General features: G+C 32.6%; 1 long non-coding RNA gene across 4 annotated transcripts; it reads left to right on the top strand.

The window, feature by feature from the left end:
* Positions 1–575: 575 nt before the first annotated feature.
* LOC134378761 (uncharacterized) lies at positions 576–6935 on the top strand. Of its 4 annotated transcripts, none has more exons than XR_010023692.1 (4): positions 576–681; positions 1870–2120; positions 5526–5614; positions 6207–6935. It is a non-coding gene; the product is annotated as an uncharacterized LOC134378761 (long non-coding RNA). The 4 variants fall into 4 exon arrangements; XR_010023693.1 differs by having other exon boundaries at positions 5526–5622; positions 6427–6935; XR_010023690.1 differs by having other exon boundaries at positions 5526–5622.
* The last annotated feature ends 15268 nt before the right edge of the window (positions 6936–22203 follow it).

Here is a 22203-nt window from a genome sequence, read left to right as displayed (position 1 = left end):
TCATTCAGACAAAATGTTGCTTCATCCAAATATTAAACAGAATTGGAAGGTCATATAGTTAAAAAGCAAATAATCTTATTTCACTTCATTATACTCTACAAAGGGATAAAAATCAGATCTTAGAAGATTCCCCTGGTAAAGTAAATCATTTTAATTCTAAACAGAAATTGCCTGATGACACTGCTTGGACAAATTAAGCACAATATTTTCTCCTCTGCACTATAATTTTGGAGTAGAAAATGACCCCAGAATAGTTTTACTCTACCCTAAAGCAACCTGAGAAGTCAGTAAGTATGTGTGTGTTTGTTTGCATGTGCATGTGCGTGTGCGTGTGCGTGTGCGTGTGTGTGTGTGTGTGTGTGTGTGCGTGCCTGCATGTGTTATATAGATGGGAAATATGTCTACTAGAATTGAGACCATATTTTCATTTCACATGATTTGACAGTTCTTATACGGCAACAATCACTATTTTTCTACCTACGCTGGTGAGAGTCTCAAATCAATCAGTGACCTGGATGGGAAGGATTTTATAGCCCATTACAAGCCTTCAGTCATTCTACTTGTGTTTTGACCAAACTGGTTTTCAACTCCAAAAATAGACTCTGCTACTGAGAGTATGAGATTTTCCATACATAGACAACGATACGGTCAGTTTACAATGAACCTGCAGACTTTTCACAGGTATTCATATTTTTATAACTTCAGTTACTCACAATGCCTCAAATATGTAACTTTCTTAACTTTAAAAAGTTATATATCTGATCTATATTAACAGGACATATTAATACTCAGTGTGGAAGAAAATAATTATTTGAATAACGAATAATGAAAAGACTTTTTTAAGCTGCTTAAAGTATGTGGTTTTTTAAAAAAGCCAATATTGCCTACATTTGGGTGATTTAATAGTATAAATGGAATAATGCTGTGTGCATTTTTGCTTATTTATTTTCACATAGAAGCCATGGCAAATTAGTGTTTGTCAAATAAAGAAAGGAGCAAATAAATTTAACATGTTCACATGCACACCCGTTTTAATAAATTATAACATATGTCATTAAAAATATCATTATAATATATGTCATTTTATAAGATATAAAATATACAGGATGTTTTAATATGTAAAATGGGAACAGATGATTAGAAAATTTTAATAAAAATCGAAAAGATTTAATTTTATCCGGTTCATAATGAATAAAAGTTATTCATACATACATTTTTATCTTTAATAAATTCTTAGTTGCTTTACATTCTTTATATTTATACTGGTAAAATATAAATTTTTAAAAAAGATTGAAAGTTCTAAATAATAATAATTAGAAAACTAAATAGATGTTATATAAAGAGAAGTTTAAAATTTAATACACCTGAGTTTGGTTTTTTGAGTGATAAAGATATCGCCATCCAACTTAGAATGCATGAGTTGGTATAGATGTTAATGAACTGGATGTAATCACAGAAGAAGGGAAAGATATAGTAACAATACCTTTATGAATAGATATAAATTATTAAGAAGACGTTCTGTAAAATATTATTTTCTGGGGAATATTGAATGAGATTTAGATGACATTGCTTTAAATATGATTTTTTTTTCTACATTCACAATGCAGGGATGCATTAAGAAGTTAGAACAAATAGCATTATCTCTCTTTTTGCCTTTTTATAAAAATCGGAAGACTAGTCAGCCAATGTTATGTTTAAAAAAAAAGAGAGAAAGTATCTGGAGGGTTTTCATTATGCTTCTCCTGCAATTAAAACCAAATAAACTAATTATACACACAGAAACAATATTCAACAAATATTCATTTAATGTCTATTCTATCTGGGACACTATCCCAGGTACTAGAGACAACTGGTCATTAAAACTGTCAGTTTTTACCAGCAGCTCATGATCTAGTTTGGGATTCTTAAAAGAAAAGAAAATTGGTAATCATCACAGGAATGAATATACTGGAACAGAGTTGCATTGGATACAGTAGTTGCAAAGAAGATAAAGGGATCAACTTTACACAAGAGAAATAGAAAATAACAAATAAAGGAAGTTCCTGAAAAACAAAATTTGAAACACTTAAGAAAAGGTCATACGGAGATTTCAAGAGTAGTAATTTCGGGAAAGGTGAGAGGTAGGTAGTTTTTATATTCCATTTTTTTCCACTGTCAACTCCATAAATATTAACTATCAGCTCTATAATGCCTAAGGTGACAGGATGTGAAGATGCAAGTCTAACATCTAGAACATAACAGAAAATCTCTTTATATGGAAAAAGACAAATACTGCATGATCTCACTTATATGTCAAATCTAAACAAGTCAAACATAAAAACAGAGTAGAATGGTTGTTACCAGGGGTTGGGGGATGGGGGAAATGGGGAGATGTTGGTCAAAAGGTACAAAGTTTCAGTTTTAAGATGAATAATTCTGGACACCTAATGTATGGCATGGTGAGTACAGTTGGTAATAATGTATTGCATACTTTAAATTTGCTAAGAGAGTAGATCTCAAATGTTCTCTCCACACACACACACACACACACATGGTAACGATGTGTTAAGGTGATTGACATGTTAATTAGCTTGATTGTGGTAATCACTTCATAATGTATACATATATCAAAACATCACAATGTACCATTTTAATATATATAATTTTGATTTGTCAATCATACCTCAATAAACTGAAAAATATAAAATAAATCGCAGAGTGTAGGTATCTTCATAAGACTTTTTAAACATGGTCCATTAGTAACAGCTAGGCTTCACTTCTGGAACAGATGATAAGGAAAAATAAGAAGATGATAGACCAATAGATAAGACAGATGATAAATTGATCAATTGATAGATACACAGAAACATGGATAGATAGGTTATATTACAACTCTCAGTTCATAAGTTTTAAGCAGCCTCTCCAGGGGTCACATAAAGCCATATTGACCACATTTTATTATCAAAGAGAAATAATGGATTTGGTTTTAGTTGAAGGTTCTCCTGTCATTGAGTAATGTTCCTATGCCATATACTTAGCTCTTGTTATGACCTAATTATGCATAATTCTTTTAGAATGGGATCATTACAACTGTGCTTATGACAAACTCATCAACCACTTAAAGATATTCACTAAAGACATGCATGCGAATGTCTAAGCAGGGACATTGAGTCTGTATCCAATTTGATAACCACAGAATAAATATCAGATTAAAAATATTTTCTTAAAACAGTATTTTGGTTTACTGTAGAATGAATCAAGATTGACACAAACACTACATTTTTCAGATATTTAAAGAAAAACAAATAGTTGATTTTTAAGGCATGATGCCTAGAAATTGTATGGTCTAGTACAATACAGGAAATCATTCAAAAGAGAACGACAGTTTTATTGGATTCGTAGCCTCATCAAACATACCTCAGGAGATGAAAGGATCAACAGGGGACAAATAGCTTCCCCCTCACGGTCTGGAAGACTATCCACCAGTTCCAAGGTGAAAGAATCATATTTTGAGAATTTGCAACACATTTGAAAACTAGCACATGTTAATTTGAAAAGAACTTGAAGATTTTCTATTCTAGTGTCTAGGTTAGCTATTTCATAGTATAACTAGATCAATATGTCAAGTAAATAAGCTGAATGAACAAGAAAATTATTCAACAACTACAGACTAGGACTTTAAGCCCAATTAGTCATTTCACAAGTGAATGCAGTTCGACATTAGGCAGCATTCCATAAAAAAAATTAAGATCATTGATTCTGTCGATAACTAAAGAATGAATGAATAGTGCTTCCATATTTATTTTATCTTATAGACAGCACCTTCCTATAAACTCAAGTGACTAATAAGTTTTTGTGATAACCTGATGCAATATATGCAAAGTGTTGGAAACATAATAGTTACTGTCTCTGTATTTCTTTTACCCTTAACATTGTGATCAACTCACCATTTTTCTTTGGTTCTTTTTTTATTATTTACCATTTGATGTCACCCTCAGGTTGAAATTGTAAGTATTTTTGGTCATGCCCTCTCCTAAACCTGACAATGGTTCTAAATATCAAAATGACTAAAATAATATAATCCTACCTTTTTGAATCAGTGGTAATCAAGCTTTGCACCTACAATGCTTGTGTATATGGAGATTTTCCAGCAAGTATTAGAAAATGATACTAATTCCAAAGATCTGGAGTGAGAATCTATGTCCTGTGTGGGATTCTGTATTGTTCTCTTTGGAAATATTTTTTCCCTGTCTTTTCCTTATGTTTGAATGCCATTCTGCAGCATTTTTATCAAGAATTCAATCAGCTCTCCTATTCATTCAGATAGAAAACTCCTGTTTCCAGAAGCAAGTCATTGCATAAATACATTTCTGAGCAAATTCAGAGAGACTAAGAGATTTTAGGGTTGAGGCAGTGTAGCATAACGGAGAAGCCTAAAGATTAGAATTGGGCAAACTTGAGATTAAATCATCAATAACTATTTCAATAGTTATTTATAAAAACTAAATGAGATGGTGAAAATAAAGTACCTATCAAAAACAATGCCTTCACGTATTTGGCTTTCAAATAAAACTTGACTTCCATTAAATCCAAATCTCTATTCGAATAACTCAAAAATTTAAGGCAGTTTTCATGTCCACATGATTTACTATGATAAATATATTTAATATTTCTCTCAATATTCCTTATAAGAGATCTTAAATGCATATTATTGGGTATCTCATACTCAATTCTATCTTCAACATTCCTTATGTTATGGGGTATTCCGTCTTTTATAACATAGATTACCTCTCCTAAATATGGCCTTTTCATCAACATATTTCGTACTTAATTGTTTACTAATCTAAAAATAGATATTACAGATGAATACTAGGGTAAAAATTCTAGAAACTAAATTACTGTTGGTACAACTTAGTAGGAAGTTTTCAGGCAGCAAGAATCATACTTTTGATTTCCATTGAGTTTATTGTAAACTAAAAACTATTAGGCTTTTTTTGAAACTCACTGATGAATCATATTCAGGAAAATCAGTATGTTTCACATAAATATAACTTAAGAAACATTTATAGAATTGTATTATAGGTGTTTTCTTTTAAGAATAATAAGTTTGCACTAATTGGTTCTCTCTAATTCAGTCTTATTTCAATAACAGCATGCTTTAATGACATAGCCACCTAGTGGTACTGATTCTATCTGCGTTCATAGAGTAGAGCTCACTTAATTTTGTAAGCACTATCAACAAAGAAATAAAAAATACTTTTTACTAAAGGCTATCAAAAACTTCAACAGAGCTATTGTCCTGAAGGAACTTGTTCAATGTCTTCTATTATGGACTGAATGTTTTTATACCCCCAAAATTCATATGTTGAGCCCTAACCCCCCAATGTGATTGTATTTGAAGACAGGGCCTCGAAGGAAGTAATTAAGGTTAAATGAGGTCTAATAGACTGATGGGTAGGGCCCTGATCTGATAGGATTACTGTTTTTATAGGAAGAGACACCAGATTTCAGTCTCTCTCTCATTTTCTCCCCATGCATACCATAAGAAAGCAGCCATCTGAAAGCCAAGAAGAGAGCCCGCACCAGAAGTCAAACACACTGGCACCTTGATTTCAGAATTTCAGCCTCCTGAACTGTGAGAAAGTAAATTTCTGTTGCTTAAGCCACATAACCTGTGACATTTTGCTACAGTAGCCTAAGCAGACTAATCCGCCTCCTAATTCTCATTTTTTATGCCAATAAAAATGATATGCCTATCTACCAAATGACTTTTGAGAGCAACATGTATAAATTTGAATCAACAGATTAAGAAAGTTTATATTACAAGTTAATCGATACCTTTTACAATAAAAACAATTGGATAAAAATATTTTAAAACGAATAGAACACATTATTATATCAAAAACATTAAAGCTCAATCAAAACTTGAATAATCTTTTGGAAATTGAGATATAACCGTTTTTGATATATGGATTTTTTGGATATTATTAAATATGTCTACTAAAAAGAGAACCTAACATGCTAATTTATGCCCCTATATCTTAATAGGAATAGTACCTAAATGGGCTAGAGGGGGTTTTGCTTTTCTTTTTAACAATGAGAAGAAAGTGCATTAAAAAAATAAAGAATTTCTTAAATTTTGGAATTTGTTACTGATTTAATTGAATCAAGAAGTTATGCTATATTTTACATGCTATGTCAATGTTTTCCATCCCAATTTCTTTTAGATGAAAACAACTGGATCAATGTATACCTTCAAATGACATTAACACCTCTTTCTATGGTTTAAATTGTATTACCTCCCAAAAAGATATGCTGAAGTCCTAACCCTTAGTATCTCAAAATATAATCTTACTTGAAAATGTAGTCTTTACAGAACTAATGAAGTTAAAATAACATCATTAGGGTAGGCCCTAATTAAATGTAACTGTTGTCCTTATAAAAAAGGGAAATTTGGACGCAGAGACAGATATACACAGACTGAAGACAATGTAAAGATACACAGGGAGACGCCATCTGAAGATGGAGAGGAACATATTGGACTGATGTAGCTATAAGCCAAGGAATGCTAAGAATTGTCTGCTACCACCAGAAGCTAGGAAAAGGCAAGAACGATCCTACCCAGACTCTCAGAGGGAGCGTGGTCCTGCCCTGCAGATTCTGAACTTCTAGTCTCTGGAGCTGTGAGACAACAAATTTTTATTGCTTTAAGCCACTCAGTTTGTGATACTTTGTTATGTCAGCCCTAGGAAACTAATATACCTATATCATAAAATTACATTCAGCAATGTATAAAGTTATAGCATTCTTTCCAGCTGTCAAATTAAATCAAATTCTATCAACAATAAAAATATAAATTAGCCACTGAAAATAATGCATTGATAATTGACAGAAGTGTGTGGCATAAAATAGATTGCCTAAAAAATAATTTTTTGTATTAGGAGAGTACAGGTCATCTAAGAACATTTTTAATAAAAACATCTTTTATAAATAATAATACATACTTGTATGTCATTAAACCCATCTATTTTATTTTGTAAGGTAAATATCATTTTATATCAAATGGGAAGCTGAAAGAAAATTAACAAGTTTTCTTTTGGAGATATAGCCATAACATCATGTTTAAATAAGATTTGCATTGCTATGGTTTGTATAATTTATAACAAAATTTTTGAACTAAAGATTCTTAATGTATGCTATGTTGAAAAAGTCTACAGATCATTTACCAAAGCATAGAAAGTCCCCTTTCTAAGAGTTCTTTGATCTAGATAATATCAGACTTCCTATGTTTTATGTAGAAAATTGTTGGCATGCATATAATACTTCCCAACTAATTTGCACTCTTTAGAATGATCCTGAGGCTATGATGAAAGCTACATAGCTCAAAGTTTTCAGAAATATATATTGGCACTTTTTAGTCTTTCAGTTTAACATGAAAGCTTTCCACCTTAGAACTCATCTTTCTCAGTTACAGCAATCAATGATACCTGCACATTGTAATAAAGTTTCATTTCAACCATCGCAGGAAATATAAAAGGAAGTGGGGGAGACATTATACACTATGTCATATCTGTTCCAGCTTGTCAGGCATTCATAAAGTCTTGCAAACATGAGACCAATGACAAGAAGAACAGATTGATGCTAATTTAAGGTTCATTGTTCATTCTTCATTGAAATCATTTTAGGAATGAGGTTCCATTTATTACCTAAATATTCTTTATTTCAGTATAGCATCCACTTGAGTTAAAATAAACATACACCAGATGTTTTTAGGTCTCTTCAAAGCTGTTTCTACAGTAGCAAAAAGACAAATCTCTAAGTGTATAATAAAGAAAATGATGACAATAATTAAATTCACCTAGGCTTTATTATGTGCCAAGCACTGTTCTAAGCTCCTTATGTGTTTTAAATCAATTAATCCTCGTAATAACACTGAGATCATGTGAAATGCAGAGCTGAAAACCAGCCATCTCATCTATCATTGGTGCACTTCCTTATCTAAGCATATTTCATATTCATTCACGTGCTGAGAGGGCAATTCAGACAAAAGCACAGACACAGAGAAAATATATAATTCGTTTATATGTAAGGAAATCTGCAGCTGGAGATGTTTTCTACCATTACTAAGAAATGCTGCATCAATGTAGAAATGAAGTGAATGTTTCAATATGTTCACATGCACTGTGCTGCTTTCTGCATAAACAATAAAGATGAAGGAGCAATGAGTTGGAAATCTGGATATCCTTAATTTCAAACTTGACTCTAAGTCTCTTTAGTTACATATAAGCATAAAAGAAAAGTCACAACACCTGGGATGAACCTCTGTTTTTCCACTTTCCAAATGGAGAGAAAGGATAAATTTCTTTGATTTTAATTGTTATAAGTTCACTCATTTGACATTTAACATGAACAAACTGGGATAGATGCTGGGGATACAAAGATAAATAAGAAATTTTATTGTGGCCATGTTCTTTTAACAATTTTATTGAGGTATACTTGATATACACCAAACAGCACATATTTAATGTACAATATTTGCTAAGTATGAACATATGGATTGGAAGAATTCAGAAACTACCACTTCAAAATATGTCACTCTAGCATATTGACTGTTTTGAGTTAAAGGTGCTTGAAAAATAGCAGATGTAAGAAGGACACTCTATTCACTCAATGCCTCTTTCTTTCTCTTAAGAACAGGTGAGATTCCTATGTGAGGGCTGCCCTTTCTATACCAGGAGAAAAAAAAAAAAAATTTCATTGTCTATGATGGGAGATTGAAACTGAGAATTCTATACAAACAGACCTTTTTAAAATAATTCCTATCCTCCTTTAGCCTTCACATATATTTTAGTTGCTTTACCATAATTGACTTTCTTTGTTCCACCAAATATAAAAACATTTAGGGATTGCCCATTCTTTGAATCTTCATTTCTTTATAAAGGCTCCTGTTTCAAATAAAACTTTTATTAAATAAATTTGAGTGCATTTCTTCTGTTAATCTGTCTTATGCCAAATTAATCCTCAGGCACAAACATCAACCCTAAGAGGGTAGAGGTAAAGTTTTGCTTCCCCTATAGAATATACCCGTGAAACCATCACCACAATCAAGGTGATTGCCATATCCATCACTTCCAAGAGTTTCCTCATGTCTCTTCATTCTTTGCTTGTTTATTTGTTTGTGGTAAGAACACTTAACATGAGATCTACTCTCTTAAAAAAATTTTAAGTGCACAAAACAGTATCGTTAACTATAGGTTGTACAGCAGATCTTTGGAATTTATTGATCTTGCATAATTGAAACTTTATACATATTGAGCAACTCCCCATTTCTCTCTGTTCTTGGCCCCTAGCAATCACCATTGTACTCTCTGCTTCCGTGAGTTTGACTATTTTAGAAACCTCATATAAATGGCATCATGTAGTATTTGTCCTGTGACTGGCTCAATCAACAGAATGAAAAGACAACCTATAGAATGTGAGATAATATTTGCAAACTGTGTATCTGGTAAAAGGTTAATATGCAAAATATATAAGTAACTCCTACAACTCAATAGCAAAAATGTTTTTAAAAGGCAAATAATCCACAAATAACCTGATTTTAAAAAGGACAAAGAACTTGAGACATTTCATCAAAGAAGACATACAAATGGCCAAAAGATAGTGAAAAGATACTCAACATCATTAATCATCAGGAAAATACAGATCAAATCCACAATGAGATTTCACTTCACAACTGTTAAGATAGCTTTAAAAAAAAAAAAAGGTGTGGAGAGATTGGAACTCAAACACATGTGCACTGCTGGTGGGAATGTAAAATGGAGCAAATGCTATACAAAAAAGTAAGAAGTTGCCTCAAAACATTAAGAATAGATCTGCCTTTTAATCCTGCTGTTCTACTTCTGGGTATATATCCAAAGTATTGATATCAGGATCTCAAAGAAATATCTGCACTCCCATATTTATTGCAGCATTAATCACAATAGCCAAGATATGCAAGCAACCTAAATGCCCATTGATGGATGAATACTTAAATAAAATGTGTTCTATACTGTTAAGTTTGGTCTAAACCAGCCTCCACACTTGGGTGATAAATTTGGCCCAGAGCAGTATAAAATGAACTGCAACCTAGCTTGATGTGCAAGCAAGTTGTAACCTAAATTGAGAGAATACCCTTATAACCAAGCAAATGAGTCTCAGTCAATAATGGCAGCCAAACCTTCAACCAATCCCACACTGAAGGCTACCATATTATGTCAAAATAAGGCAAACACAGAACTGCACCAATCAGGTAATCACTGTTTCACCCTGTTTTCTGATTATTAATATAGCTCACCACATTGGAGGTGGGGGCATTCTGGCCCGTCTTTGGTCTGGACTGCTGCCTGGTTCTAAAACCTTTTTCTTGCTGAAATAAACTTTGTTAAATTTAACTGGTCTCAGGTTTTTTCTTTAGCAATACATACAATTGAACATTATTGAGCCTTCAAATAGAAGAAAATCCTACCCTGTCCATTATCATGGATGAACTTGAGGACATTATACTAAGTGAGATAAGCCACTCACACATGGTGTTTATATTTTAATTTTCCACTCAGCATCATAAGTGCCATGACAGAGCAAGGCAAGGTTGCTATAAGAAGCAAAAGTAGAACATTTAGCCCAGACTAGGTGAACTGTGATAGTCTCTCTGAAGGAAATGACAATAGTTTGAGTCTTGATATTACTTAGGGCTTAACTATGTCATGGATAGAAAAATGTTTCAGGCAAAAGAATCATTGTGTTGTAAGGTAACAAGGAAGGAAAGAGCTGGGTTTATTTGAAGAACACACGTAATCCAGTGTGCTTTATACGTAGAAAATAACTCAGAAATAGAGAAAACAGAGATTGAAAAAGTTAACAGGAATACGGTCATAAAGTGTTTTGTATGTTCTGCACATAAATAAATATTTCCCAAAATGTATTCTCTAGATGTGAACTTGGGAAATGATACATAAAATATTTTTAGAGAAAAAATACAAACCAGTATGTTAATGGCTTACAAAAATTGTGGAGTAAAGGAACTTATTAAATTTTAACACATTTTCCAAATGTGTTTCTCAAATTTAACTGATCATAAATTTTTTCATTAAATTTTTATTGCAAAATATCATGCATACAGAAAATTTCACAAATCAAAAAAGTACACTTGATGGATTATATAGTCCAATAAGGATGAGAGAGAAGGAGATACCAACAACACAGTAGAGTCTCCCTTTCCACCTCCTCCTCCTGATTATTATCCTACCCCACTCCCCAAAGATGACTCTTATTCTGATTCAAAATGTCATAGTTTTTATTCTTTTTAAAAAATGTGTGTAAATTTGGGCCCAGCCCGTGGCGCACTCGGGAGAGTGCAGCGCTGGGAGCGCGGCGATGCTCCCGCTGCGGGTTCGGATCCTACATAGGAATGGCCGGTGCACTCACTGGCTGAGTGCCGGTCACGAAAAAAGACAAAAAAAAAAAAAAAGTGTGTAAATTTAATTATACAATTAGTTTATTTGCGTTTGATTTGCTTTGATGCAAAAAATATTTTATTCGTGCTGCTGTGGGAAGAGAAAGTGAATATATTTTCACTACTGTATAGTATTCAAAGTATGAATCTACAACAATTTAGATACTCAACTCTTGCTGCCTGTTTAGAGTTGTTATAAATAATTCTGCTATTAATATTTTTGCAAATGTGTTTTGTTGCACGTATGTACAGAATTCTGTTCAATATAAACTTTGGTGTCAAATGGCTCCATCAAGTGATATGAAAATACACAGCTTTAGTAGATACCACTAGACTATTTTCTCAAGTAGATTTCCAGTTTATCCTCCCCCGGCAGCGTGTGAGAGTTGATACAGCTGCACATCTCTGTCAACAAATGATATTGTTAGTCTTTTTAATTTAAACCATTCATATGGTAGTCTTGTGGTATCTCACCATGTTTAATTTGCATTTTCCTGACTAATAGTGATGCTGAGCATGACGTATATAATTTGGCCATTTTAATATTTTCTTTTGGAAGAATACTTCATATATCTTTTCTATTTTATTATTGAGCTGATGACTTATTTGGTTGGGTGGGTGACTTTTTTCCTCCCTCATTAATTTCTAGTTCTTTAAATATCCTGAAGACTAACACTATGTCAGTTCCATTAATCATAAATATTATTGTTCAGGAGGAGGGAACTTCAAAAAGTTGGTAGAAAACTAGAATTAAATGATAATACAAATCTTTCCATGATCTTTTTGAATTACCCACCTATGTTGCTTAGCATTATACTCTTTTAATGTTGTCTTTTTATAACTAGAAATCTCCATGTTAATAGAGGGTGATGACATTGGAGTTAAGATACATACGTTTTAAATAGGTATATTCAATTAATGCAGCATCATTTTACTGAAACATTATTTTTCCTTTCTTCCCTGCAGTAATAATATGTTGTAAATCAACTGTCCATGCATGTATGGCTCTGCTTCTGGATGACCCATTTTATTCCATCAGTCTATTTTTGCATCTGTATGCTGACACTACTACACCATTTTAATTTCTGTGTTAATAACTAAATGCCTAGTATATTAAATTTCTATTTATTTATAAAGCTAAAAATGTATAAAGATAAAAATTTTATAAATATAATTTTATAATTTTATAAAGCTAAAAATTAAGGTAAAGGTAATCTCAAAATTGGTGAAGAAATTAGCATAAATTTACTTGTTTTCCAGTATACCAGCACATCTTCTAATATACTGGCACACCAAAGTTCTGTCTTGTAAATCTGAGTTACACAAAGCAGCAGATTTTCTATGTGAATGCCTCAGTGAAGTGCCATTTTGAGATAAGATCCCAAGCAGAAGAGCTCTAAAACAGCTTTTGATAGTCATAAAAAGAAGTCGTTCCCCTGTTCTTTTTCAAAATCGGCTTGATTATGCGTAGCCCTTGTATTACACACACACACACACACACACGCACGCACGCACGCACACACACACACACACACACATTGTACACAAAATCTTGCTGGAGTCCAATTACAGTGGCATTTAATATGGAAAATAATTTGAGAAAAATTGACATATTTACAACATTATGCCTTCAAATTCATAAAAGCATACTTCTTCTTTTTTCCTATTAACATTTTCTCATTTTTAGAGGTTCTATACATCTTTTTTTAAAAAGATATATGTATTTGATATACTTGATATCATTTTATGTTACATAATTTTAAATATATATTTTTTACCTGTTGTTGTTCGTATATGGAGCCAAAATTGCTTTCACATATTGGCCTTATGCCCAGTGATTTTGCTAAATACATTAACTAATTCTAATACTGTATGTGTGGGTTCTGTTGGATTCTATGTATAGGAATCATATACCTGTGAATGCGAAGACTTATGTCTTTCTTTTAATCTTCATATGGGCATGTGCTGTTTTATTGCATTTTGCTTCATTGCACTGCACAGAAATTGTGCTTTTTACAAGTTGTAGGTTTGTGGCACCCTGTGATGAGCTAGTCTGTTGGTGCCATTTTTTAAAAAAGCATGTGCTCACTCTCCTTCTCTGGGTCCCATTTTGGTAATTGTCACAATATTTCAGACTTTTTCATTATTATGATATCTGTTGTAATGGTGATCTCTTATCAGTGATCTCTGATACTGTCATTGTTTTGGGCCACCACGAACTGTGCTCATTTAAGACAGCAAACTTAATTGATATGCGTAAACATTGTGTGTGCTCTGACTGCTCCAGCTGGTTGTTCCCTCATCTCTCTTCCTCTTCTCAGGCTTCCTTATTCCCTAAGTCACAATATTGAAATTAGACCCATTAATAATCTTACAATGTCTCTCAGTGTTCAAGTGAAAAGAAGATTCATAAGTCTGTCACTTTAAATCAAAAGCTGGAAATGACTAAGCTTAGTGAGGAAGGCACCTTGAAAACCAAAAGAGGCTGAAATCCAGGCCTCTTGTGCCAAACAGTTAACCAAGCTGTGAATGCAAAGGAAAACTTCTTGAAGGGGAATTAAAAGTGCTACCCCACTGAAAGCATGAATGAATGATAAGAAAGCAAAACAGATTCATTGCTGATATGAAGAAAGTTCTGGTGGTCTAGATAGAAGATCAAACCAGCCACAACATTCCTTTAAACCAAAGTCTAATTCCGAGCAAAGCCTAACTCTCTTCAATTCTATATAGGCTGAGAGAGGTGAGGAGGCTGCAGAAGCAAAGTTTGAACTTAGCAGAAGCTAGTTTGTGAGGTTTAAGGAAAGAAGCTATCTCAAAGTGCAAGGTGAAGCAGCACGTGCTGTTGTAGAAGCTGTAGCAAGTTATCCAGAAGATCTAGGTAAGATCACTGATGAAGGAGGCTACACTAATCAACAGATTTTCAATGTAGACAAAACAGACTTCTATTGGAAGAATATGTCATCTAGGACTTCTCTAGCTAGAGAGAAGTCAGTGCCTGGCTTCAAAGCTTCAAAGAACAGGCTGCCTCTCTTGTTAGGAGCTAATGCAGCTGGTGACTTTAAGTTGAACCCAATGTTCATTCACCATTTCAAATATCTTAGGACCCTTAAAAATTATGCTCAATCTACTCTGCCTGCATTCTATAAATGGAACAACAAAGCCTGATGACAGCACATCTGTTTACAGCATGTTTTACTGAATATTTTAAGCCCACTGTTGAGACCTACTTCTCAGAAAAAAAAGATTCCTTTCAAAATATTATTGCTCATTGACAATGCACCTAGTCAGCAAAGAACTCTGATGGAAACATACATGGAGATTAATGTTGTTTTGTTTCCTAATACAACATCTGTTCTGTAGCCCATGAATCAAGGAGTTATTTTGACTTACAAGTCTTATTATTTAAGAAATACATTTTGTAAGGATATAGCTGCTATAGATTGTGATTTCTCTGATGGATTTGGCTAAAAGAAACTTAAAATCTTCTGGAAAGGATTGACCATTCTAGATGTCATTAAGAACAATCATGATTTATGAGAGGAGGTCAAAATATCAACATTAACAGCAGTTAATTGGCAGAAGTTAATTCCAGTTCTCATGAATGACTTTGAGGGGTGTAAGACTTGAGCAGAGGAAGTCACTGCAGATGTGGTGGAAATAGCAAGAGAGCTAAAATTAGATGTGGAGCCTGGGGATGTGACTGAATTGCTGCAATCTCATGATGAAACTTGGAACAGATGAGGAGTTGCTTCTTTTGGAGGAGCAGAGAAAGTGGTTTCTTCAGATGGAATCTACTTCTGGTGAAGATGCTGTGAACACTGTTGAAATGACAACAAAGGATTTAAAATATTACATAAATTTAGCTGATGAAACAGCAGCAAGATTTGAGAGGACTGACAGACACTAACTGTGAAAGAAGTGGGTAAAATGCTATCAAACAGCATCACAAGTTACAGAGAAATCTTTTGTGAAAAGAAGAGTCAAATGATGTAACAAACTTCATTGTTATCTTATTTTAAGAAATTGCCACAGCCACTCCAGCCTTCAGCAACCATCATCCTGGTCAGTCAGCAGCCATTAATATCATGGTGAGACTCTCCACCAGCAAAAAGATTATGACTTGCTGAAGGCTTAGATGACTGTTAGCATTTTTTAGCAATAAAGTAATTTTTAATAAGGTATGCACACTTTTTAGACATAATGCTAGTACACACTTTATATAGAGTACAGTATAGAATAAACATAACATTTATATGTACTGGAAAACCAAAATATTTGTGTAACTCACTGTGCTGTGATATTCACTTTATTGTGTGGTCTGGAACAGAACCTTCAGTATGCCTGAGGTATTCCTGTACATTTACCCCCTTTCTATTGCCTTATATAACTAGATTAAAACCTTTAGTAAAATGTCTAATAGAAATAATGATAGCAGGTATTATTGCCATATCTTTATTCTTAGAGAGAAGTTTTAAAATATCACCTTTAAATAGGATGTTTGCAATAGAACTTTTTCTTTCAATACCTAGTTATCATGAGTGACTGTTGAACTCTTATTACATGCTTATTCTAAATTTTATTATGGCAATTTTTAAAAATTCATTAGTGTTATGAGTTATACACACTGATTAATTTTTCAAAGCTATAGCAGCATTCAGTTCCTGGAATAAATTCAATTTGGTTGTAATACTTTTTCATACTAAATATGTTTGGTTAACATCTTGTTATTTTTAATGGTTGTATAAAATATTTCCTCTTATGTTTTCTTCAAAAAGTTCAGTGGTTTCACATCTTCATTTAATTCTATGGTTATAATACTTAGAGCTACAGAGCTAGGTTAATCAAGACAATGGACTATTGGCATAAGACTACACAAATAGATCAATGAAACATTACAGAGTCCAGAAACAGACCCACATATATATTTTCAATTGACTTTCAATAAAAGTACAAGAGCCATTCAATGGGGGAAAACCAGTATTTTTCAACAAATATTTTTGAAAAATTAAAAATGCATACACAAATGTATAAATGAATTAATAAAAATAAAAGACTGACAACTGAAAAAAGAAAGCATACACAAATTACAAATATTAGGAATAAAATAAGGCACCGGTACAAATCCTTCAGATATTAAAAGAAAAATAAAGGAATATTACAACCAATTTTACACACATAAATTTGAGAAATCAAATAAAATAGGCTACTTTCTCCAAAACACAAACTACTACAACTCAGTTAATATAATATAAATAGTTTGAATAGCCCTACAATAAAGAAATTGAAATTATAATTAAATATTCTCCAAAAATGAATCTCCAGGCCCAGATTATTTCAGTAGGGAATTCTACCAAAAATTTAAAGATGAATTAACACCAATTCAAATCAAACTCTTACAGAAAATAAAAGAGACACTGCTCAATTCATTTCATAAAGGCAATATTACCTTAATATCAAAACAAAACCCAAAAAAGTATAAAAAGAATAAAATTACAGACTTTAAAAAATAAATATGTAGACAAAAAAATTAGAAATATAGACAAAAAAGTTTTTTTTTTTTTTTTTTTTTTTTGTCTTTTTGTGACTGGTGAGGGGATCGCAACCCTTGGCTTGGTGTCGTCCGCACCTCGCTCAGCCAGTGAGAGCACCGGCCATTCCTATATAGGATCCGAACCTGCGGCGGGAGCGCCGCTGGGCTCCCAAGCGACGCTGCGCTCCCAAGCACCGCTGCGCTCCCAAGCACCACACTCTCCCGAGTGTGCCACGGGGCCGGCCCTAGACAAAAATTTTTTAATAAAATATTAGCCAGTAGAATTCAGCAATATGTGAAAATGATTATACAATCACATGCAACATAATGACATTTTGGTCAATCATGGACTGCATATAAACAGAGGTCTTTTAAGATTATAATGGCTCTACCATATAGCCTAGGTGTTTAGTAGGCTGTACCATTTACATTGTTGTAAGTACTCTATGTTGTTCACACAACAATGAAATCACCTAACAATGCATTTCTAAGAACATTCCCATCATTAAGCAACACATGACTGTTTATCATCACCAGGTAGGATTTATTACAAAGATCCAAGACTATCTTAATTTGTTCAGGCTGCTATAAAAAAACCACCATAGACTGGATGACTTATACACAACAACAATTTATTTCTTACAGTTCTGGAGGCTGGAAATTCAAAGATCAAGGCAGAATTAGTGTCTAGTAAGGGCCTGTTTCCTGGTTTATAGATGACGCATTCTCATTCTGTCCTCACATGATGGAAAGAGTGAGGCAGGTCTCTGGGGCCTCATTTATAAGGGCACTAATTCCATTCATGAAGGTGGACCTAATCACATTCCCAAAGCCCTCATCTCCCAATACTATTGCCTTGGGAGTTACAATTTCAATATATAAATGTTGGTGGGCTCAAACATTCAGACCATAGCAAAAATTGGTTTAATACCTGAAAATCAATCAAGGTAATCTACCATCTCAACAGCTAAAAATTTTTTTAAAAGAAATAAAAATGATTATATCAATTGATGCAGAAAGAGTTCGATGAAAATCTAACACTTGTTTATAATTAAAAATCAGCAAATTAGGAATAGAGGGGAATTATCTCAACTTGAAAAAGAGCATCTTTCAAAATCCTATTGCTAACTTTATACTTAATGGTGAAGAAAATGCTTTCCCCATAACATTGGGAAAAGACATGAATTTCTGCACTCACTGCTCCTGTTTAACATAGTGTTAGAAGTCCTAGTAAATGCAGTAAGGCAGAAAAAGCACAAAGAAGGCATACAGATGGGAAGAAAGAAATAAAACTATCTCTATTTGCAAATGACAAGATGATGTATAAAAACCAACAAATTTACAAAAGTAATTATGTGTAAGTTCAACAAGGTAACATGCTACAAGATCAAAATACAAAAATCAATTGTATTTCTGTATACTAGCAATAAACACATTACATAGAAATTAAATAGATAACATTTACAACTGTACAAAAAAATTAACAAAACGTGTAAGATTTATATGATGAAAACCACAGAACACTGATAAAAGAAATCACAGAAGATCTAAATAAATGGAAATACATAAAGTATTCCTGGATTGGAAAAATTAACATAGTAAAGATGTCAATATTCCTCTAACTGATGTATAGGTTTAACATAATATTTATCAAAATTAGAAACATTTTTATAGATGTAGAAAAGATTATTCTAAAATTTATATAGAAAACAAAGAAACTAGAATAGCAAAAATATTCTGAAAAATAAGAATAAAGGGAGAGAAATCAGTTTTCTAATCTAAATTCAAGATTTATCCTACAGCAACTGTAATCAAGATGATGTGGTACACAATTTCTAATCTAAATTCAAGATTTATCCTACAGCTACTGTAATCAAGACGATGTGGTACACAAATAAACCCAACTGAATTTCAATAAGGATAAAAAGCAATTCAATGGAGAAAGTATAATTTTTTAAGAAATGGTGCTAGAGCAGTTGGACACCCACAGGCAAAAAAAAAAAAAAAACCTCAGCTTAAACTTCATACCTGTTACAAAAACTATTTCAAGGTAAGCAATAGATTCAACTGTAAAATCAAAAAAAGGTGATACTTTTTGGAAAAAAAATGTTGATGCTTCCATGGCTAGGAAAAGATTTTTTAGACATGACATTAAAAGCATAATCCATATAAGGAAAAACTATAAATTTCATCTCATCAAAATTAAAAACTTTTGTCCTGTGAAACACCATCTGAATAGGATAGACAGCTACAGAGTGGGGTATAATATTTGCAAACTACATGTGCAATAAAGAACTAGTATATAGAACTTATTTTTAAAAAAACTCTTGAAACAATACTAAAAATAGAAACAATACAACTTGAAAATGGACAAAAGAAATAAAGGGAGATTTTACTGAAGAGGATATATAGATGGGAAATAATCACATAAAAATGTTCAATATCTTTAGTCATAAGATAAGTAAAATTAAAACTATACTGAAATCTCACAACACATGGATCAGAATGGTTAAAATAAAAAATGGTGATGACACCAAATACTGGTGACAATTTCAAGAAGCAGGATTACTCAAGCACTGCTGCTGGAAATGTAAAAACATAAAATGATACAGCCACTCTCCCAAAAAAGTTTGGTAGTTTTGTATAAAATTAAACATGCAATTAGCATATAATCAAGCAATTGCAGTCTTGGACATTTATCTTAAATGAATGAAAATATATGTTCACACAAAAACCTGTGCATGAGTATTTACTGCAGCTTTAATTTCAATAGCCAACAACTGGAAAAAGCTCAGATTTTTTTCAACAGGTAAATGGTTAAACAAACTGTGGTACATCCATAACATGGAATGTCAATCTGCAATAAAAAGCAATAAACTATTGATGCACACAACAATTCGGGTGATTATCAAGGGCTTTATGTTGAATTTTAAAAAGCCAATCTTAAAGGTCACACACTTAAGATTTCATTTATATAACATTCTTAAATTTATAAAACTACAGAGATTGAAAATGTATTAGTGATTGGCAGGGGTTAGGGACTGGGAGGTGGGGAGTGGGCAGAAGAGAGCTCAGTGTGGTTGTAAAAGGGCAACACGAGGTCACCTTGTGATGATGGAACTGTTTGAAATCTTTGTTGTGGTGATGGATACATGAGCTTAAACATGATAAAATTGTGTAGAACTAAGTGCACAAACACACACACACAAACAAGAATAGAGCTGAGAATTCTGAAGATGATTTGTGGCTTATATGCATGCACAATTATCTGTTATAATTATGATATTACACAGTAGTTTTACAAATTATTACCTATGGAAGAAGCTTGGTAAAGGGTACACAAGGTCTCTATTATTTCCTGTGTTTGCATATGAATCTACAATTTTCTCAATAAGCATTTTAATTTTTTAAAATGCATATATGTCCTTAAAACAAACATATGTACAGTATATATCAATTAAAGTGTCTGGAGTCAGCACAGTAAAAAAAGAATGGTTTTCATATTGAAAGACATAGTTTTGAATCCTAGCTCTCTTATTTATGTGATATATTCTTGAGCATGTTATCTAACCAGGCTGAACTTCAGTTTTTATATTTAAATTAAATGTATAATAACACCTAAAACATTTTATTATGAAATTTAGAGTTAATATTTAAAAGTAACATATTTCTGGGACTTTAGTAGGTATTCATCAAATCCTAGCTATCAATAGTTTTTTTAATCTCTCTAAGCATTTGCAGCAATATGTTTTGGTTAATTGTTCAATATTACAAGAACTAATAATGATAATTTAATAGATATTTTAAATAAAAATAACTTCTAACAGGAAAATGTATATTTAACCTTAAATTCTTACCACTCAAGAATTAAAATTCTTATATCCTAAACACTCTAACTCAGTAAAATAATAAATACAAGAAATTAGATTATAATTAGTTAAAATTAAGAAGGACAGAAACATAACTGAGAAATCATATCTAACATTTTTAGCTATCTTTTTTTTTTTTTTTTTTTTTTGCTTTTTGGCTAATTTATTCAGTTAGTATATCATTCTTTTTGTGCTAATTAGCAGGTCACATCAGAGATGGAGAAAAAATCTTAAACAGAAATGTCTACTTCTTTTTAATAACTTTAGGATCATTATCTCTGCTACGACCTCAGTGTTTTTGTAACAATTTAGAGTCTTTATTTACACTAAAATACATGAAAAATTTATACTAATTTTAAAGCTTAAAAATAGAACAGAAATTGAAGATGTCTTTTCTTAATGGCTGAAAAGTATATAAAATTAATTTGACTGAAATGAATGTACTCTAATAATACTTCAATTTGTGTGACAAACACTCCTAAGTAATTTATATTAGTAACTTTGTTCTCATCTATAAAATAACCATCTCACTTACCAAGTCTAATATCTTTGTTAGCAAAATATATGTGTTGCCCATTGTTTGCAGATAAGCAGGCTTGGTGATGTGAACCTTAAGACGTTTAAAAAAACTAACAAGCCCTCAATGAATACCTCAAGCCTATGGTAATAAGTATCACACAAAAATTGGAAGCAAAAGAACTAGATAGTGAAGAAACCTGTAGATTAGGACATTTAAAGACATTTCAAATTTAAAAGTAAAGGGAACAGCTAAACTACCAAATGTAGAGACACACATTTGCATAGTAAACCCATAAAGAAGTACATGTTAGTGCTTTCTGTTAAATATACAAATACAAGTTCTAATATTTTTCTACACCACAACGGATTACCAAAAGCACATTCCGAGTATGAGCACCCCATGCAAATTTTCATGAGTTCCCCTCATCGCCAACATCCCTCTCCTGAAAATCTTTATCCCTGACAAGACACCATGCACAGAATTATAACCTGCCAATTCTTTCCTCTTTCCACTCATTACTGACATCTTCTCATGCCTGTGCTATGGTTTGAACATACCCTCCAAAACTCATGTTGAGAATAATTCCTATTGCAACAGTATTAAGAGGTGGGATTTTTAAACGATAGGTCATGAGGATGAAGGGGTTAATGCCATTAACACAGGGGTAGATAAGTCATTCTGGGAGTGGGTTCCTAATAAAAAGTATGAGTGCAGCCCACTTCTCTCTCTGTCTTACCTGCTTGCTTGCAAATCCACCATAAGATAAAACATCAAGAAGGCCTCCATAAGACAAGAGCACCATGGTTTTGGACTT

The sequence above is a fragment of the Cynocephalus volans genome, chromosome 5 (assembly GCF_027409185.1).
Source record: "Cynocephalus volans isolate mCynVol1 chromosome 5, mCynVol1.pri, whole genome shotgun sequence".
Classification (NCBI taxonomy): Eukaryota; Metazoa; Chordata; class Mammalia; order Dermoptera; family Cynocephalidae; genus Cynocephalus; species Cynocephalus volans.
Note: the sequence above shows the minus strand (reverse complement) of the source record. Positions and strands in the feature narration are given on the sequence as shown.